Below are 19,922 nucleotides of genomic sequence, written 5' to 3'. Positions count from 1 at the left end.
TAACGTTTAGGGAGTCTGAGCGTCAGTGTCTAGATGTTTTAGTGACAGTAATCCAACGAATAGGATACCAGTGTCGCACGTCTCTGTGCAGTAGCACCGGGTTTGTTGGTTTCTAAGGCCTGGATTAGAACCAAACTGGCAACTGAGAGAGTGTAATGATAGCACCATATAGTCTGAACAGTTGTTAATGTGAAATTGTTATTCCTTTGTATTTTGACTTGAGCTATGAATTGTGTAAAGAGTTAATAAATAATATCCTGGTCATTATAACCACTGAGTCCATGTCCTCTGTGCCTCTGCATCCTCTTACCTGTTTACAATACAGCAGCCAAGGTTCCTCTGCTGCATCGGGTCACCTGGGCAGTTTGTCAGCCATCCAAGTGCATAATTCTCCCCCTTCTCCGGGAACCTTTCTGCAAACTTTCTCCACCCCCCCCCCCAACACCTAACTCAAAAGGACAAGCTCTTTTCCACAATGTAAGTTTTCTACTTACAGTGTGTCCCATCAGAGGGTGGCACCAGTGTGATTTCTTGTGGCCAGCAGGGGAGTTTCTTCTCTCCTGAGTGGTGCTGCTCTGTTCTCCTATGCCACAGTGTGCACTGACTGGTGCCGCCCTCTTAGACCTGCCGCCCTAGGCACTGGACCTCCAGTGCCTAGTGGCAAATACAGCCCAGTCTGCGTTATGACCCTGTGAATCATGCCCCTTGGTATAGACCATAAAAATTTACACTAAATAAAAAGGCCCATATCTCTAGAACTGTATGGCAGATTTAAGAAAAAGAATACTAAGGGGAACAGCAGGAATAAAATAAGACCAAAAACTGGCTGCCAATGTTAACCTGCTGACAAGTCCAAGAGGACACTCAAAAGGCTTAATAATAATTTGCATTTTGACACATATATCTATTCACTATTCACTTGTTGGAAATGTTACTGAATATAGCGTACACTGTCCGCCATGCGTATGTGAAAAATTAGGAGACTGTTGAAATACATATAACTGCGTCGTGATTGGCTGTTGATTTTTTCTCGTCTTTTCTTGTCTTTTCTGCATTTTTCACAAGTTCCTTAAACAGTTCACTTTCACTGCTTGTATACGAATCAGTGTAGGCCTCGTTCTCGTAACATTGAGAAGTCACTATCGGGGATTTGATGGATTTGTTTTTCTGGCATTCTGTTTCAATAAAATCATTGATGGCGTCTTGTTCCGACGGTTCAGCATGCAGCTGGTTAACTACCAATGAAGCAGTGATAATGAAGGCAAAAAATCCAATGACCACAATGACAAACCATCCAGAGTGAATCTGTTCCACGGTCTGATCTTTGGTTGAGCTGCTCAAGGATGTAAAGTTGCTTGATGTAACTGGTGCGGAGCTTGCCCCCAAGATTTGTCTTCCGATATGCTCCATTCTAGCATCCATAGCACAACCTGGAGCAAGAAGGAAAGTTTATTATGTCATATAAATCTGGTATATCTCCAGGACCTGAACACACTATTACAACATAGCAGGACCCCAACAATCAGATGTTATCTGCACACAAACCAGGTTTCCTTCTCCTTCTAGTAGCTGTAAATGTAGTCCTAAGTAAATTCTTCAGTCAGTCTCTTTTGCCCTCTCTCAGTCATAAATATTATCTCCAGCACTTGCCTGGTTAGTCTGTCTTGTGGCAGCTGTAAATATGGTCCACAGTTAGTTTCCCAATGAGTCTCCTTTATCTCTACTGCAGCTGTAGATATAGCACAAAGCAAATTTCAGACCAGTCTCCTTCCACCTCTGGCAGCTGTAACTATAATCCTCAGTCAGTCATGCAGTCAGTCGACATACCTCTGTGTTGTCAGCTGTTAAAACCATTCCCAGTAAGTTACCCAGCCTGTCTTCTACCTCTCGCAGCTGTAACTATAGTCCACATTAAGTTCTACAGTCAGGCTCCATCCACCTCTGTCAGCCATTAATATAGTTCCCAATCAATTTACACGACATTCTCCTTATATCTATGGTAGCTGAAAATATAGTGCCCAGTAAGTTCCCTGCCACTCTGCTTCCTCCTCCGGCAGCTGTAAATATAGCCATAAGTGTAGTAAGTTCTTTAGTTAGTCTCCTTTCTCCAATCAGCCATAAATATAGCCCACGATTACTCTTCTTAGTAATTTCCCAGCCACTTTCCTTCCACCTTTGGCATCTTTAAATATAGCATTCGGTAAGTTCTTCAGACAGCCTTTTTGCTCCACTGTCGGACAAAAATATAGCCTTCAGTTATTCATCCAATCTATCTCCTTACCTCTCTTGTCAGTTTTAAAAATTGTCCTCAGTAAGTTCCCCAACCAGTCTTCTTCTACTTCTGGCAGCTGTGAATACAGTCCACAGCAAGTTTTTCAGTCAATCTCCTTCATTCTTTATCAGGAAAATTTATAGAGAGTGTATTTCATTCTGAATATGCCTCAGAGTTTGCAGAGGTGAATAACTAAAAGGATTTCATCTTTATTTGTAGGACCTTGGACCTCATTGCAATACATGAACATGCGTCAAGGTGCCAGCCAGCAGAGGCAGGACTGCAAAAACAGCCGCGTGCATCCGCACTACAGTGTTTACAGAACTCTTTTACTTTGCAAGGCTGAACCCTACTCATTTCTATGGGAGTAGCGCCTCTGATGACCAAGACCTAGAAGCAGCCGTTCCCGTCTTGACAACGAAAGGACGAAAGGCTGACTTGGGAATAAGCCTTTAGAAGGACTGTCCACTACTCTGACAAACCCTTATGAATGCCTTTGTTTCCTGGCCAATAAAATAAGAAAACTTCAGCACTGACTGTCCCAGGGCTCACGTGACATTGTTATGTCACACAATCCCTGTGGCAAATCGGAGGTGGTTTCACTCTCCTTTCTTACTTACTGAGGTACTTGACTTCGGGAAGAAAAGAGAGAGCAGCAGAAGCTCTCACTTTTTCAGGATATCCTCATTTGTCCAAAGGAGGGGAAAATAATGCCACCGCTGATTGGCCGACACCGCCGGCACCAGAGGCGAGTATAAGGCCACGTTCACATGGTCAGTATTTGGTCAGTATTTTACATCAGTATTTGTAAGACAAAAAACATTCAGTGGAAAATTATAATAGAAACACGTCACCAGTTGGGCATTTTTCACCCACTTCTGGCTTTGGCTTACAAATACTGATGTAAAATACTGACCAAATACTGAAGGTGTGAACGTGGCCTATGTGTTATTATTTTAATGAGGAAAACATAGGGAATCAGAAGGGGTTGTCCGAGTAGAAGACAATCTCTCTAGTAAGGTGGGAATCCAGTTATTCATAGACAAGATAGTCACAACCTAATTATGTCTAATCCTGTGATTTAGTATCTTACCTAAAGGGCCAGTCCTTCACTTATATTCATTTTTCTCAGAGACATTGCTCAGTAAGGAAACAAGAATACACTATGAGGAATGCAGAAAATTAGCATTCACTTAAATCAGGCTTTTATGTTTCATGTAGGTTTTTACATTTTTTCATTTTTTTTTTATCTTTTATTTCACTTGGGGCATATCTAGTGGAGAAAGGCATCCACCCCGGGCGGTGACTCGTGATGCCTGACGCAATGGTCAGAGGTGGCTACACTTTGACGCCCCAAGGAGTGGGATTTGTCTGTTTTCTAAGCCAGCTGTCAAGCTGATAGCCGACTCAGAGAAAATGTAACATGTCAGGTCCCTGCATTCAATTGTACTCACATCTTTCAGGCATGAAAATAATTGAAGAAACCCTGTGTCAGGTACGGATCCCCATGGCACCGTGGTGGATCAGACAAGACGGGTTCCTTTCCAGGAGCGTAAGTCGCAGGTAGAGTAGGCACGGCGCAGGAGCTGCAACTTGGGCTTGTACATCCAATGTCAGGTCTTCTAATCGGGTGTCCAGCGTTTGTAGATGGAACAACGTTTCTTCTGAGGTAGTGCAAACAATCACACCATCAATATTCAAGTCAGTTTTAGCAACAAAGGTGACGTGATGCGAGGGACCCGTGACGAACCCCCAAACATTGGTCTTGGGTGGACTACAAGACGTGTAATCCTGACCCGGAAATTCTGCCACACCAACGGGTTTTTCTTCAGGTCTGTAAGGCAAAGTTATTTTTACAGCAAAATTAACAGCAGTTTCTGTTAAGAGGCAGTCTCTGTAAAAGCCTCCTTTGTAAAACCAGTAGAAAGCACCTTTAAGAAGGTGCAAACTATTTACAAGCAGTTTGTGATAAGGCACAGTTCATGATTCTGCAGTCCTTTGGTATAAAACAACTTGTGCAAGAACAGGTGCCAAACTTGGAATCCTCCTATAACTGAGGACCCCTTTAAGGCATAACCCTGGACAGGTTCAAAGGCAGGAAAGGAAAGGCGATGTTAATAAGAACTGTTTACATTCTTTTCAGTGTTCTTTAATAGTAGGTTGCAAGGCATCAGTTGGTAAGGAACACTTCCTGGCCTGGGAAGGTTGGTACCCGAGTTCTCATCTGATGCTGTGTCGTCGCCATTGGTTTGTCTCTCAAGTGTGGTGAAGTCATTATTTGTCTGGGTACGAGAGTCAGCTTTAGCATTGGCCACAAGGGCAGGTTCAGTGGTAGAAATGATGCACACAGTAGTAGTGATTTTGGTTTGAGGACCCGCTAGTTCAGGGACTAGGGGGTTAATGTCATGAGTTTTAGTGGTGGCAGCAGATGGCGCTACTGCAGGTTCACATCGTTTAACGTTCTTGGCGTACCAGCCTTTTTCACTCCAGTGGCGGGTGTATGCCACGTGATCCCCTCGACACAAATTTCGGTCAGGATGACTTCCCCGGGGATGGGATTCCACATTGCGGCTGTTTACATAGACCTCTGTCTGCAGTCCCGATTCCTGAATGAAGCCCCAACCCCTCCTCGGGTGGAAGGCTACAACTATCCCCCGCTTCGCTGGGCTCCTATTACAGCGTTTGGTTTTATGAGTCTGCATTTTACATTGGACATTCTGCTCCTTCTCCCTCCAGTCTCCCCAGTACGAGAGTAAGCATTGTTTATACTCCTCCCAGGTGAGGATTGCGACATAGGACCCATTCACTCCCTCTCTTGGGGCGTCCCAGTGAAAGATCACTCTTTCAGGGCCCACGCATAGCGGCATGCCCTCGGTCGCTAGGCACGGGAATGGTGTCTCATCAATGGTGCTGGGAGTCGCCGGAGCTGGAGCGACGGCCGGTGTTTGGTCACAGTCTACGCGAGGAGCGGTCACTGCAGCGGAATCAGTAGCTGGAGGAAGAGCGGTCGCTAGAGCAGGATCGGTCGGTGGGGAAGGGGCGTTTTCGGTGCCTGCATCTGATGTGGTTCCACCGATGTCGATCCGCTCCGCTGATGAGGACGCTGGAGTCTGCTGCTGCCCGGACCACGACTCTTCCAGTGTGATCTTCCGGCACAGCTCCGACTTCCATTTCTTCACTGCTGTCGGCTCTGTGCCCGGGGGTCAGTGGCTCGGCTCCTCCGCCGGCGACTCCAGGAGGTCCGGATCCTCCAGCAGAGGCGAGTTCAGGTTCACCTCCAGTGATTTAAGACAGTTCTGGGTCACTTCGTTGTTGCTCAGGTACCCGCTGGTTGCCATCTCTGCTCCTGGGTCTTCGGCAACACACGCACGCTGCTCCCCCATTTTCTGGGGGTGGAGCTCCTTGGGTGCTGGGCTCGTCGTCATCTCGTAGCAGTAGTCGCAGGGGGTGGTAGTCTCCTCCCATGTTGGCCCTTCTTCTTCTTCTCCTGCGCTCCTCGTGGCACTGTAATGGCGGCGGTTTTGGCGGGAATTTTGGCGGTAAATGGCAATACACAGTCTTTCAGCAGAAACAGTTCAAATACAATTCTGGCACAGTTATTGGGCGCACATGACCTGATTTTCAGGCTTAAGTAGATCCTGTTCGTGACGCCAAGTTGGATCGCCCCCTTTGGGCAATGGGGTACTCGGAGCCGGGCCCTTCGGTTCTCAAGGGGGATGTCACGGTGGCTGACCTGGTCCGTGGCCCTAGGGGATGTCCATAAATAAATGGGGGAAAGGTCTTTAAAGGGGAAATGTTCGTGACGCCACCTGTGGTATTCGGTCAGGGTGACCGACGCTGCTTAGGAGTCCGCTGGGGTGATGTTATGGCAGCTAGATGGTATACCTTCCCACAGGTGAAGCATGTCCCCAGGGCTTCCCAGAATGTCGATGATGGATATTGTGAGGCGCAGTAAAGAACGAGGACACAAGATTGCAGGCTCTTTACCTTTACTGGAGGCTTCAGTGTCCACAGTCCAGAGTACCGGATCACAGGGCAGGCAGAGTCCGGCCGGTCTGAAGGCAAATCCAGAGTCCCCTCATCCAGGTGGAAATCAGTAGCCTTCCTCTAGCGCCTGAGTGTTGTAGTTCCTCCCTGCTGAGCTTCTCGGTGAGGTCCTCACAACTATTGTAGATGTTAAGTCTCTTTCTCTCTGTCCCCCTGATGGATAGGATAGGACAAACCCGTATGACTGATGGCCTGAGGCGTTTTACAGGGACCCTACAACACCCCAGCCCCCACAAGTTGCCACCGTGCCTCCTGGGTATAAGGTCGGGCAGCCAACGTGGAATTAACTGTCCTGCCAGTCTCTGAAGTAAAGCATAGAGATCCTTACTCCCTCGGTGTTCTGGCTACCGGCTTCTGCGCCTCAGAGGGAGGCAGCCTATTGCAGGGCAGAACTCCCTCTGGATTCCTCTCCTTGTGCTATGACTTTGTTTCTCACTCTCAGCAACGCAATTCCCTTCGTGTCCTTTCTTTGGATACTGCCGCACGTGGGGCAGGCGCAGCTCCGTGAACCCTTGTTCTCCACAGACCTCAGTCTGCATCTGGCTCTCTCTCACTCCAGCCAGCTTCAGCTTCAGTCTGCATCTGCCTAACTTTCTGTCCAGACTCCCAGTTTTACCTAATTGTGAGGAGTGCCCTAATAGATAGAAGCATGGCTCCCCCTGGTGGCCTGGAGTGTGAAGTGTGTTGTGTGGTTTGTGATACCTGGTAGGGTGATCTCCTTTATTGCCTTCAGACATAACTTCACTCCCCCTGGTGGAAGAATGACATTTACTGCAATGACCAGGACCCTGGGGCGCTGCACGAGCATGGCAGGATTGCAAAGAGAAAGCCACGACTCTCAAAACAGAAACACTGCTGCCTGTCTACAGTTTGCTAAAGATCATGTGCACAACTTAGGCCTGTTTTGCTACATCTGGACCAGGACAGCTACCATCATTAATGGAACAATGAATTCTCAATTATTCTTAATTTGTCCATGAGCTGAATCTAAAGAGAACGTGGGTCAAACAGCAAGATAACAACTCAAAGCATACGAGTCGTTCTACAAAACCATGGTTAAAGAAGAATAAAGGTGAAGTTTGGAAATTGCCAAGTTAAAAATTCTGACCTTAATCCTATAGAAATGATGTGGAAGGAACAGAAGCGAGCAGGTCACGGGAGAAAAGCCACCAACAACATAACAGCGATAAAGCTGTTTTGAAGAGAGGAAAGGGATAAAATTCCTCCAAGCCAATGTGCCGGTCTAATCAACAATTACCGGGAACGTTTAGGTCAGGGGTCCCCAACTCCAGGCCTCGAGGGCCGCCAACAGTGCAGGTTTTCAGGATTTCTTTAGTATTGCATCGGTGGTAATGTGATCATCTGCACAGGTGATGATTTCAACCCCTGTGCAATACTAAGGAAATCCTGAAAACCTGCACTGTTGGCGGCCCTCGAGGCCTGGAGTTGGGGACCACTGGTTTAGGTGGACGAGTGTTAGGGGTCGAGTTCCCGCTTCTGCACTGGGGGAATCTCGAGCCACTTCCGCTGCGGTCTCCCATTCTTGTCCAGCCGCAGTGGAGCCTGCTCAGCAAGGACGTCGGTCCCAGCGTCTTGCTCATTCTCACTCTGTTCAGAGAGTTAGTGCTGCTTCTCCAGTCTCTGCCATTAAAGTCAGTACTGGTCAGCAGCGAGCGGACTTCTCTGGGACTAAGTCCTTGTCTGCATGTACTGAGCATGCCCAGCGTAAGGTCTCCCGTTGGAGATCGAGGGTCATGTGCTCAGGCTCTGCAGCACATTCCATTGGTCCTCTTGGCAGGTCCTAGAAGGGCAAAAGTGCTGTGGCCACTTCCTGTGCTGCTCCTATATAAACTGCGCATGACTGCACGGCCATGCGCTAGTATTGTCTTGTTATTATGTGTGTGTGTAGATGGATGTATGTCGAAGGATGAAAGCTCCTAAATATCCCTCCCTAGTGTTGTTGACTGTTCGCGGATGATGGTAGCTATCTAGCGCCCGACTTGCCATCTACACGATACACACATCTCAGCGTCCTATAGCTGTGCCTGCCAGTACGGCGCCGTGCGCTTGCCTTGCGCTTTCCATACCCGAGTCTGGGTGGTTAGTGGCGTCCGTTAGTGCGGCATCGCTCGCACTCTTGTGCACATATTTGTCCTAAGGTTCTCTACACACCCAGTTGCGGTGTTACGCCAGCAAGGGTCTAATCGGGCTTCAATCCCTTCTGGGGTTAAGTCCGCTGACCACTTGCTCGCGCTCTAGTGCGGTACTGCGGTCCTGTGAGTTAACAGGATCGCTTTCTTCACGCTGGGTGAGGTTTAACCCACGCGTGTATACTTTAGTGTACCGCCATATTGTCTGCCAATTACTAGCAGCAGGTCTCCACCTGCACGGTGGACCCCGGACTGCGAACGCACCTTTATCATCTGTCTTGGTGCGTTCCGCCAGTCCTAACAGAATACTAGCGCCAGGGTCTGGCTAGTAAAATGGCGGACGACCAGCGTTTACAGCGGTACATCCAGCAGCTGGAGGGAAGGTTGGCGGCTCTTGAGCGTACAACCTCAGCTGTGGATGTCACTGCTGTAGCTGTGCAGGCTGCAAGTGTAGCCGCAGCCAGTTTGTCCACTGCCACCCCTGCTCCGACTTTATCCCGTCTCCCACTACCTGACAAGTTTGCTGGAGAGAGCAAACATTGTCGTGGATTCGTGAGCCAGTGCTCTATCCATCTCGAGCTCCTGGCTGCACGTTTTCCTACAGAGCGGGCTAAGGTGGGATTTATTGTCTCGCTGTTGTCGGGCAGGGCGTTGGAGTGGGCTACGCCGCTGTGGGAGCGTGATGATCATGTGGTGCAGAGTGCTCCGTTGTTTCTGGGCACGCTGAAAAAGGTCTTTCTAGGACCTCAACTCACCCATGATACAGCGCTCCAACTACTGGCATTAACTCAGGGTGAGTCCTTGGTCAGCCATTTTTCCGTCCGATTCCGTACTTTAGCTTCCGAGCTGGAGTGGTCGGATAAAGCCCTTATCCCCATATTCTGGAGGGGCCTGGCTGACCATGTTAAGGACGCTCTGGCCACTAGGGAGATTCCTGCCACACTGGAGGAGTTAATATCTATTTCTACTCGTATAGACCTCCGTTTTAACGAGCGGAGGTTGGAACGAGCCCAGTGTAGGCAGAGGTTTTGGCTGGCTCCTACCTTCGCCAAACCTTTGAAATCTCCAGTCCAGGCATCTGAGTCACATGAGACCTTGGAGGTGACACGAGCGGGATCCAAGTCTCACTCCGCTCGTGCACATGAGGTTCGTCATGTTTGCCAGCAGTCAGGACGTCTTGCCTCCAAGAGTCCTCAGCGGTCGGGGAAACGTCAGCGTCTAGTGGCAGTTGGAGGAGGTACACTAGACACGGCGACGTTTGCCTCAAAGTTGTCCTTCAAGGGGACAATTACCATAGGCCCATCCACTCTCACGGTCGAGCTATGCTTGGACTCTGGGGCAGAGGGTAACTTTATGTCCTCCGCCTTTGCCCAGCGTCACGCAATACCCTTGGTGATGCTCGCCCAGCCAGTGACCGTTCGAGTGGTAAATGGGTCAACACTACCTTCACAGATTACCCACCAAACCATTCCTTTCACCCTATCTGTGTCTCCATCACATCAGGAGATAATCTCCCTATTAGTCATTCCTGAGGGAATTGATGAGGTCCTGTTGGGGATGCCATGGCTTCGCTACCATTCTCCTCATATTGAGTGGTCCTCTGGGAGAATTTTGGGATGGAGTAAATCCTGTGAGGGTAGATGTCAGAGGGAGTGCGTTCAGGTTGCTACTACACAGGTACCCGCAGATCTTTCCTCTCTCCCCAAGCACTATTGGTCCCATGCAGACGTGTTCTCCAAAAGAGCTGCGGAGACTCTTCCGCCTCACCGCCCCTATGACTGTCCTATTGACCTCTTGCCTGGTGCTGAGCCTCCCCGGGGTCGAGTCTACCCGTTATCTCTCCCGGAGACGGAGGCAATGTCCCAGTATATTCAGGAGAATCTGGCAAGAGGATTCATTAGGAAGTCAGTGTCACCGGCAGGGGCTGGGTTCTTCTTCGTACAGAAGAAGACTGGAGACTTACGTCCATGCATCGACTACAGGGGTCTTAACGCCATTACCGTTAAGAACAAGTACCCATTACCCCTGATATCTGAGCTCTTTGATAGGCTACGGGGAGCAAAGGTATTTACAAAGTTAGATCTGCGGGGTGCTTACAACCTGATTCGCATCCGTGAGGGGGATGAATGGAAGACGGCTTTTAACACCAGGGATGGGCACTATGAATATCTAGTGATGCCCTTTGGGCTCTGTAATGCCCCAGCCGTTTTCCAAGACTTTGTGAACGACATCTTTCGGGATATGCTCACCACCTCGGTCGTAGTCTATCTGGATGACATTCTCATCTACTCTCCAGATATAGACTCCCATCGGAGAGATGTTCGCAAAGTCTTCGACCTCTTACGGGCAAACTCCCTCTACGCTAAGTTGGAGAAGTGTGTGTTTGAGCAGGAGTCCTTGCCTTTCCTTGGATATATCATTTCTGCCCAGGGTTTGGCTATGGATCCTGCCAAGCTACAGGCTGTAATGGACTGGCAGGAACCCCATTCTCTTAAAGCGGTGCAGCGCTTTATGGGGTTCATTAATTATTATCGCCAGTTCATTCCACACTTCTCAACTTTGGTAGCTCCCTTGGTCGCCCTCACCAAGAAGGGAGCAAATCCCAAGTTGTGGTCAGAGGAGGTCTCCAAGGCCTTTCTCTCGATTAAGTCACACTTCGCTAGCGCTCCCATCCTACATCGCCCCGATGTAGATAAACCATTCATCTTGGAGGTGGATGCCTCATCCGTTGGTGCTGGAGCAGTCCTTTTCCAAAAGGATGCTCAAGGTCGGAAGCATCCTTGCTTCTTCTTCTCCAAGACCTTCACACCAGCGGAGAGGAATTATTCCATCGGGGACAGGGAGTTGCTAGCCATGAAGTTGGCTTTTTCAGAGTGGAGACACCTCTTGGAGGGAGCTCGCTTTCCCTTCCAAGTCTTCACTGACCACAAGAACTTGGTGTATATACAGACGGCCCAGCGGCTGAATTCTCGCCAGGCTAGATGGTCCCTGTTCTTCTCCCGGTTCCATTTTACTCTCCATTTTCTCTCCGGGGAGAAGAACGTTCGTGCCGACGCTCTCTCCCGCTCCGTAGTGTCATCTGAGGAGGAGGAGGAGGAGCCTCGGCTTATTGTCCCTTCTGAGAGCCTGAGAACTGTAGCTCCGGTTTCGCTAGAGTCTGTGCCCCCGGGCAAGACTTTCGTGCCAGCTAACTTGCGACCGGAGGTTCTCTCTTGGGCTCACTCCTCCAGAGTGGGGGGGCATTTTGGGACCAAGAGGACATCAGAGCTTTTGGCGAGAACATACTGGTGGCCGCATATGGCCCGAGATGTCAGGGACTACATTCAGGCGTGCGTTTCTTGCGCTCAGAATCGGTCTCCTCGGCAACGGCCTGCTGGGTTGCTTTACCCTCTACCGGTGGCAGACAGGCCCTGGGAGATGGTCGGAATGGACTTTGTGGTGGGTCTACCCAAGTCGCGTGGCTGCTCCATTATTTGGGTTGTCACTGACCATTTCTCTAAGATGGTGCATTTGGTGCCGCTTCCTCGGTTACCCTCAGCACGGGCCTTGGCGGTGTTGTTCGTTAAACACGTTTTCCGTTTGCATGGTATGCCTGATAAAATTGTCAGCGATCGGGGTCCCCAGTTCGCATCTCGGTTTTGGAGAGAGCTCTGCCGTTTACTCAGCATAGAGTTAAACCTCTCCTCTGCTTACCATCCCGAGACGAATGGGTTGGTGGAGAGAACCAACCAGACTCTGGTGACATATTTGCGACATTTCGTCTCTGCTAGGCAGGATGACTGGGCATCTTTGCTACCTTGGGCGGAATTTGCCCTGAACAACGCCGTAGCCGATTCCACTGGTCAAACTCCTTTTCTCCTTAATTACGGCCAGCATCCGCGTGTCCCTGTGCCCATGCCCGTGTCCTCCACCGATTCTAGGGTGGCAGACTGGGCGGTGGAGGCACGTGACATCTGGGACCGCACACAGGATGCTATCCGGGCCTCCAAGGAGAGAATGAGGGTTTCGGCTGATACACACCGGCGCCCCGCTCCGGTCTTTGCTCCCGGCGACTTAGTGTGGCTCTCCGCCCGTAACATCAGGCTGCGAGTTGAGTCCACTAAGTTTGCTCCTCGCTACATTGGCCCGTTTAAAGTTCTGGAACAGGTCAACCCTGTGGTTTACCGTTTGGCCATTCCTCCACGCCTTGGTATCACCGATACCTTTCACGTTTCCCTCTTAAAGCCCGTTCGCTTGTCTCGGTTTTCTGAGTCATCTGCTGGGACATCGGGTTCATCCACGGATGAATTTGAGGTGAATGCTATTGTGGGAAGCAAGGTGGTACGTGGCAAAAAATTTTATTTGGTGGATTGGAAGGGTCATGGTCCAGAGGATAGAACCTGGGAGCCTGTGGAGCACATTCGGGCTCCGCAGCTCATTGCTGCCTTTGAACGTAGCGAGGCCCAAGGAGGGGGGGGCCCTAGGAGGGGGGGTAATGTTAGGGGTCGAGTTCCCGCTTCTGCACTGGGGGAATCTCGAGCCACTTCCGCTGCGGTCTCCCATTCTTGTCCAGCCGCAGTGGAGCCTGCTCAGCAAGGACGTCGGTCCCAGCGTCTTGCTCATTCTCACTCTGTTCAGAGAGTTAGTGCTGCTTCTCCAGTCTCTGCCATTAAAGTCAGTACTGGTCAGCAGCGAGCGGACTTCTCTGGGACTAAGTCCTTGTCTGCATGTACTGAGCATGCCCAGCGTAAGGTCTCCCGTTGGAGATCGAGGGTCATGTGCTCAGGCTCTGCAGCACATTCCATTGGTCCTCTTGGCAGGTCCTAGAAGGGCAAAAGTGCTGTGGCCACTTCCTGTGCTGCTCCTATATAAACTGCGCATGACCGCACGGCCATGCGCTAGTATTGTCTTGTTATTATGTGTGTGTGTAGATGGATGTATGTCGAAGGATGAAAGCTCCTAAATATCCCTCCCTAGTGTTGTTGACTGTTCGCGGATGATGGTAGCTATCTAGCGCCCGACTTGCCATCTACACGATACACACATCTCAGCGTCCTATAGCTGTGCCTGCCAGTACGGCGCCGTGCGCTTGCCTTGCGCTTTCCATACCCGAGTCTGGGTGGTTAGTGGCGTCCGTTAGTGCGGCATCGCTCGCACTCTTGTGCACATATTTGTCCTAAGGTTCTCTACACACCCAGTTGCGGTGTTACGCCAGCAAGGGTCTAATCGGGCTTCAATCCCTTCTGGGGTTAAGTCCGCTGACCACTTGCTCGCACTCTAGTGCGGTACTGCGGTCCTGTGAGTTAACAGGATCGCTTTCTTCACGCTGGGTGAGGTTTAACCCACGCGTGTATACTTTAGTGTACCGCCATATTGACTGCCAATTACTAGCAGCAGGTCTCCACCTGCACGGTGGACCCCGGACTGCGAACGCACCTTTATCATCTGTCTTGGTGCGTTCCGCCAGTCCTAACAACGAGGAGGTCACGCCAGATACTGAGAGCAAAGGTTCACATACTTTTCTCACTCACAGACATATGATATTGAATCATTTTCCTAATTTAAAAATTGACAAAGTCTAGTATTTTTACCCAGTTTTTTTTTCTGTATCTGCCTGTGTAGTTTTAGGTCAAATTTATGTTAAAATATGGAAAATTTCGAAGGGTTCACAAACTTCCAAGCACTACTGTATACAATGGGAAATTAAAAGAAATGAAGCAAAAATGTAAATATATCTATCTAACTTGAATATGGTTTGTATGATGAATAGAGCATTTTGTGCCCCTTTGGGCAGCTTGTGCCTGTCCCTGCTCCGCGCCATTTCTCACACTCCGGTGGGGTATGGGGTGTCAGGTTTATACAGTCATTTCTACCTGTCGAGGATCAGGCCTTTGTAAGACTTTAGCTCCAGTCTATCATTTCATGGAATTATCGAGATCGGTGTTTTTTTATAATGATTTAATCCTTTCTTTTGTGCTCGATTTAGCATGAAAACAATGTAATAGGATTTCAGGTCTAACCGGCCCAGCTAAAGGCTGCATTAATATATATGGCAGCTATTTAACCCTTTCCTCACCCCCCTCCATCCGTACTCAAGACACAGACGACTTTTAAAGTGTCACACAAAAGGGGTCACATTATGAGCAACTCAGAAAGTTATTGGGGGGGGGATCCCCGCCTATTTATATCGGGCAAACACCCCAAGGTACAGAATTGGAGTCACCGATAGTAGATGACGCTCTCCATCACATCCCAAAAAGAATGCTGACCCCCAAAACTAACATAGACTGTGCCAAAGACCCCCCTATACAAGCAACAAACCACAGATCAGACACCCCCAAACTGGACCCCATAACCTCTAAATTGATATATACACCCCCAGATTCAAATACAATATTCAGATCAGTCCCCCTAAAAAGAGAACACAGACTAAAACACCTGTTTTTAAATGGACACCAGCCAGACCAGTACCCCCCATTTATAAAGACCCTTCTTTATGGAGGCCCCAGAAAAGATCCCCTTTCAAAGATATTCAGATCCCCCCCATGTTTACACAGACCCCTGATTGGACTCCCCATTCATGCCAATGATCAGATCCCCATTTATATGACCCCATTCAAACACAAGGCAGATCAGACCCTCATTTATATAGACCCCAGACTAGACCCCTCAATTTTATAGACTCCAGATCAGACCCCCTTTATTTATGCACAGCACAAATGAGACCCCTTATTTCTACAGACCCCAGACTAGCTGTACATCCTGTAGTCATTAGTGCCACCCTCTTCATGCCCTGTCACCACTTATGGCAATCACCTAATTCCAGGGCTGGTGGTGGGACATTGTATGAAGTGGCACCAAACCCCTAACAGGAAAGGATGGTAAATGTTAAAGATGTGCCTCCCAGAGATAAGTACGTGACTGCGGGGAGCCTTCCTGCTGGGCCACCCACAGTTCCTGAGAATGGGGCTGTGGAACCCAAGGACCGGCTCTGCAGAACCCCGTCTTGAATGGCAGAAGAGGAACACAAGCGCCACCTCCACTCCATTCATTGTCTATGGGACAAAAGAAAGATGCACATAGCTCTCCTCTATTCCTGGTGGTCCCATAGACAATGAACGAAGAAGAGCTCAACCATACACAACTCAGATGTCATCAACTTATCCTATATCCTACACAGATATGAGAGGGATGATAGATACAGTAGACAGGCAAACAGATAGATGATAGATAAAGAGATAATAGATAGATGATAGACAGATGATAGATAGATAGATAGATAGATACTAGATAGATAATAGATAGATAGATAGATAGATAATAGATATATAATAGATAGATAGATAGATAATAGATAGATGATAGATAGATGATAGGTAGATAGATAGATAGATAGATAATAGATAGATAATAGATAGATAGATAATAGATAGATAGATAATATATAGATAATAGATAGATGATAGATAGATAGATAGATAGATGATAGATAGATAATAGATAGATAACGAGATAATAGATAGATGATAGACAGATGACAGATAGATAATAGATAGATAGATAGATAATAGATAGATAGATAGATAATAGATAGATAATAGATAGATAATAGATAGATAGATAATAGATAGATGATAGATAGATAAAGAGATAATAGATAGATGATAGACAGGTGACAGATAGATAGATAGATAAATGATAGATAATAGACAGATAGATGATAAATAGATAGATAGATAGATGATAAATAGATAGATAGATGATAAATAGATAGATAGATAGATAAAAGATAAATAATAGATAGATAATAGATAGATAAAGAGATAATAGATAGATGATAGACAGATGACAGATAGATGGATGATAGATAATAGATAATAGATAAATAGATAATAGATGGATAAATAGATAGATAGATAAATGATAGATAATAGATAGATAGATAGATAGATAGATAGATAGATAGATAGATAGATAGATAATAGATAAATAGATAATAGATGGATAAATAGATAGATAGATAAATGATAGATAATAGACAGATAGATGATAAATAGATAGATAGATAGATAGATAGATAATAGATAAATAATATATAGATAATAGATAGATAAAGAGATAATAGATAGATGATAGACAGATGACAGATAGATGGATGATAGATAATAGATAAATAGATAATAGATGGATAAATAGATAGATAGATGGATAATAGATAGAGAGATAATAGATAGGTAATAGATAGAGAGATAATAGATCGATATTACGCACTGCACAGGTAGTGTCTGCTTTCTCACCCACGCGAGTCCATCTGAGCAGGCGGTAGGGTCAGGTATATACATAGGGGCGGTGAGGAGGGGTTTATACAGACCTGTTCTGCAGCTTTGGGAAGAAAACTCCTTTTTCAGGTGTGGGGTTGAGACCGTGTCATTGTGACAGACAGAAAACTCTATTTTTTTTTTAAATGCTAAAATATACAGGAAAGTAATAAGTTTTAACTTTTGTGTACAGACAACTAAAATGTGAAAGTGGCCATGTACATGTATGTATGGGGAAAAGGATGTGAAGTTCAAGTAAAGGAGACTGAATATGGGCAAACACTGTGTTTTTATAGGGGGATGGTAAAATTGTCATCTTCCCCCTCCAGAATTTATATAACGGTCCGAGCTCCAAATCGGCTGCTTCTCTTACAACCACTCACCTACCTCATAGGATAAAATTCTGGCTGTCTGCAGCAGCCACTAGGGGGAGCTCACTGCCAAGGAGTAAAGCACAGCAAGCACTGAACTTAAAGGGGATATATGGGACTTTAAAAAAAGGCATGTGGTTGCTAACAGAGGCAGCTACCTGCCTGTTTTACCTGGCGCTGGTCATTGACCGCTCCTGCCAGAGATTCAGTTACTTCCAGTCAACAAAGCAGCAGTTTATCTTCCTGTTGACAGGACGGGACTACTGGCGTCATGCTGATTGACAGCCGACTTCCGCTGCCTAATTCGGGGAAGTGGTCTGTCAATCAGCATGACGCCAGTAGTCCCGCCCTGTCAGCAGGAAGAGAAACTGCTGCTTTGCTGACAGGAAGTAGCTGAATCTCTGGCAGGAGCGGTCAATGATCAGCGCTGGGTACAACAGGCAGGTAGTTGCCTCTGTTAGCAACCACATGCCTATTTTTAAGTCTCAGATATCCCCTTTAAAGAGATATTCCAGCCAGAAGCATCTATCACAAACCAATTAAATGATACTTTCGAGAGTTTCACACCTCTGAGATTTCCAAGGCTCAAAAAACGGAGGATCACAATCTCTCCACAGCCACAGCACTACAGATAGGAGGAGATGGAGTGATGGCTGACGATGTAGCTTGCTGCTCATCTAAGTCTAAGGCACTGAAGGAAACAGTCCAATGGTTGGACGCCCACCGATCTACATGGACATATATACTGTATGTAGAAGTGTATGCTAGGCAGAGACGTAACGACTGCGGTCTCAGAGGGTGCGACCACAACCGGGCCTGTGTGGGAGGGTGGCCCACCGACGCCAATTTCACCTAAATGAGACCCACTGGTTTCCTGTGTTACAATACATGCCGCCGACCAATTAAAGACCGGCAGCAGACGAAATCAGCTGCCGGCTACAGAAGAGGATAGGATGTCATACGACGTGGGAGTGGGGGAAGGTGACTAGAATCATTTGTTTCTTTTTAAAATTGGGATATTATACCAGGATGGGGGATATTATACCAGGATGGGGGATATTATACCAGGACAGGGGACATTATACCAGGATGGGGGATATTATACCAGGATGGGGGACATTATACCAGGATGGGGGACATTATACCTGGATGGGGGATATTATACCAGGATGGGGGACATTATACCAGGATGGGGGATATTATACCAGGATGGGGGATATTATACCAGGACGGGGGACATTATACCAAGATGGGGGACATTATACCAGGATGAAGGATATTATACCAGGATGGGGGACATTATACCTGGATGGGGGATATTATACCAGGATGGGGGACATTATACCAGGATGGGGGATATTATACCAGGATGGGGGACATTATACCAGGATGGGGGATAATATACCAGGATGGGGGACATTATACCAGGATAGGGGATATTATATCAGGATTGGGGATATTATATCAGGATGGTAACATTATACCTGCATGTGGGACATTATATCAGAAAGGAGGACATTCTACCAGGAAGAAGACGTTATACCAGAATTACATCAGCATGGGGGACATTTTTACCAATATGGGGATATTACACCAGAATGGTGGACATTATATGATAATAGGGACATTATACCAGGATGGGGGCATTATATCAGGATAGAGGGCATTATATCAGGATGAAGTTACTTTTTAACAAGATGGGGTCATTAAACCAGGATAGGGGCATTATACCAGAATGGAGACAGTATACCAGGATGGGAGACATTTTTACCAAGATAGAAGACATTATATCAGAATGAGAACATTATATTTGCATGGGGGACATTATATCAGAATGGAGGACATTATACCAGGATGGAGATGTTATACCAGAATTATATCAGAATCTGACAAACATGTCCAATTTTTGCATCGGTCCTTCGGACTCTAGTTAAACCACAGGTGCTGGGACATTGTTGCAGGGAAACATTGTGCTTACACGGTTACGTCCATATATATTTGGACAGAGACAGCATTTTCTAATTTTGGTTATAGACATTACCACAATGAATTTTAAACAAAACAATTCAGATGCAGTTGAAGTTCAGACTTTCAGCTTTCATTTGAGGGTATCCACATTAAAATTGGATGAATGGTTTAGGAGTTTCAGCTCCTTAACATGTGCCACCCTGTTTTTAAAGGGACCAAAAGTAATTGGACAATTGACTCCAAGGCTATTTCATGGACAGGTGTGGGCAATCCCTTCGTTATGTCGTACTCAATTAAGCAGATAAAAGGCCTGGAGTTGATTTGAGGTGTGGTGATTGCATTTGGAAGGTTTTGCTGTGAAGTAAACATGCGGTCAAAGGAGCTCTCCATGCAGGTGAAACAAGCCATCCTTAAGCTGCGAAAACAGAAAAAACCCATCCGATAAATTGCTACAATACTAGGAGTGGCAAAATCTACAGTTTGGTACATCCTGAGAAAGAAAAAAAGCACTGGTGAATAGGGTTGAGCGAAACGGGTCGTTCATTTTCAAAAGTCGCCGACTTTTGGCAAAGTCGGGTTTCATGAAACCCGATCCGACCCCTGTGCGGGGTCGGCCATGCGGTACGCGACTTTCGCGCCAAAGTCGCGTTTCAATGACGCGAAAAGCGCCATTTCTCAGCCAATGAAGGTAAACGCAGAGTGTGGGCAGCGTGATGACATAGGTCCTGGTCCCCACCATCTTAGAGAAGGGCATTGCAGTGATTGGCTTGCTGTCTGCGGCGTCACAGGGGCTATAAAGGGGAGTTCCCGCCGACCG

General features: G+C 47.3%; 1 long non-coding RNA gene across 1 annotated transcript; it reads right to left on the bottom strand.

Annotated features, from left to right (window-relative positions):
• Nucleotides 1-749: 749 nt before the first annotated feature.
• LOC138671908 (uncharacterized) lies at nucleotides 750-16,754 on the bottom strand. Its single transcript, XR_011319478.1, has 2 exons — nucleotides 16,720-16,754; nucleotides 750-1,430 (listed from the first exon to the last, which is right to left on the bottom strand). It is a non-coding gene; the product is annotated as an uncharacterized lncRNA (long non-coding RNA).
• Between the last annotated feature and the right edge of the window lie 3,168 nt (nucleotides 16,755-19,922).

This window comes from Ranitomeya imitator, chromosome 3 (genome assembly GCF_032444005.1).
Source record: "Ranitomeya imitator isolate aRanImi1 chromosome 3, aRanImi1.pri, whole genome shotgun sequence".
Taxonomy (NCBI): domain Eukaryota; kingdom Metazoa; phylum Chordata; class Amphibia; order Anura; family Dendrobatidae; genus Ranitomeya; species Ranitomeya imitator.
This window is presented reverse-complemented; position numbering and strand designations above follow the sequence as displayed.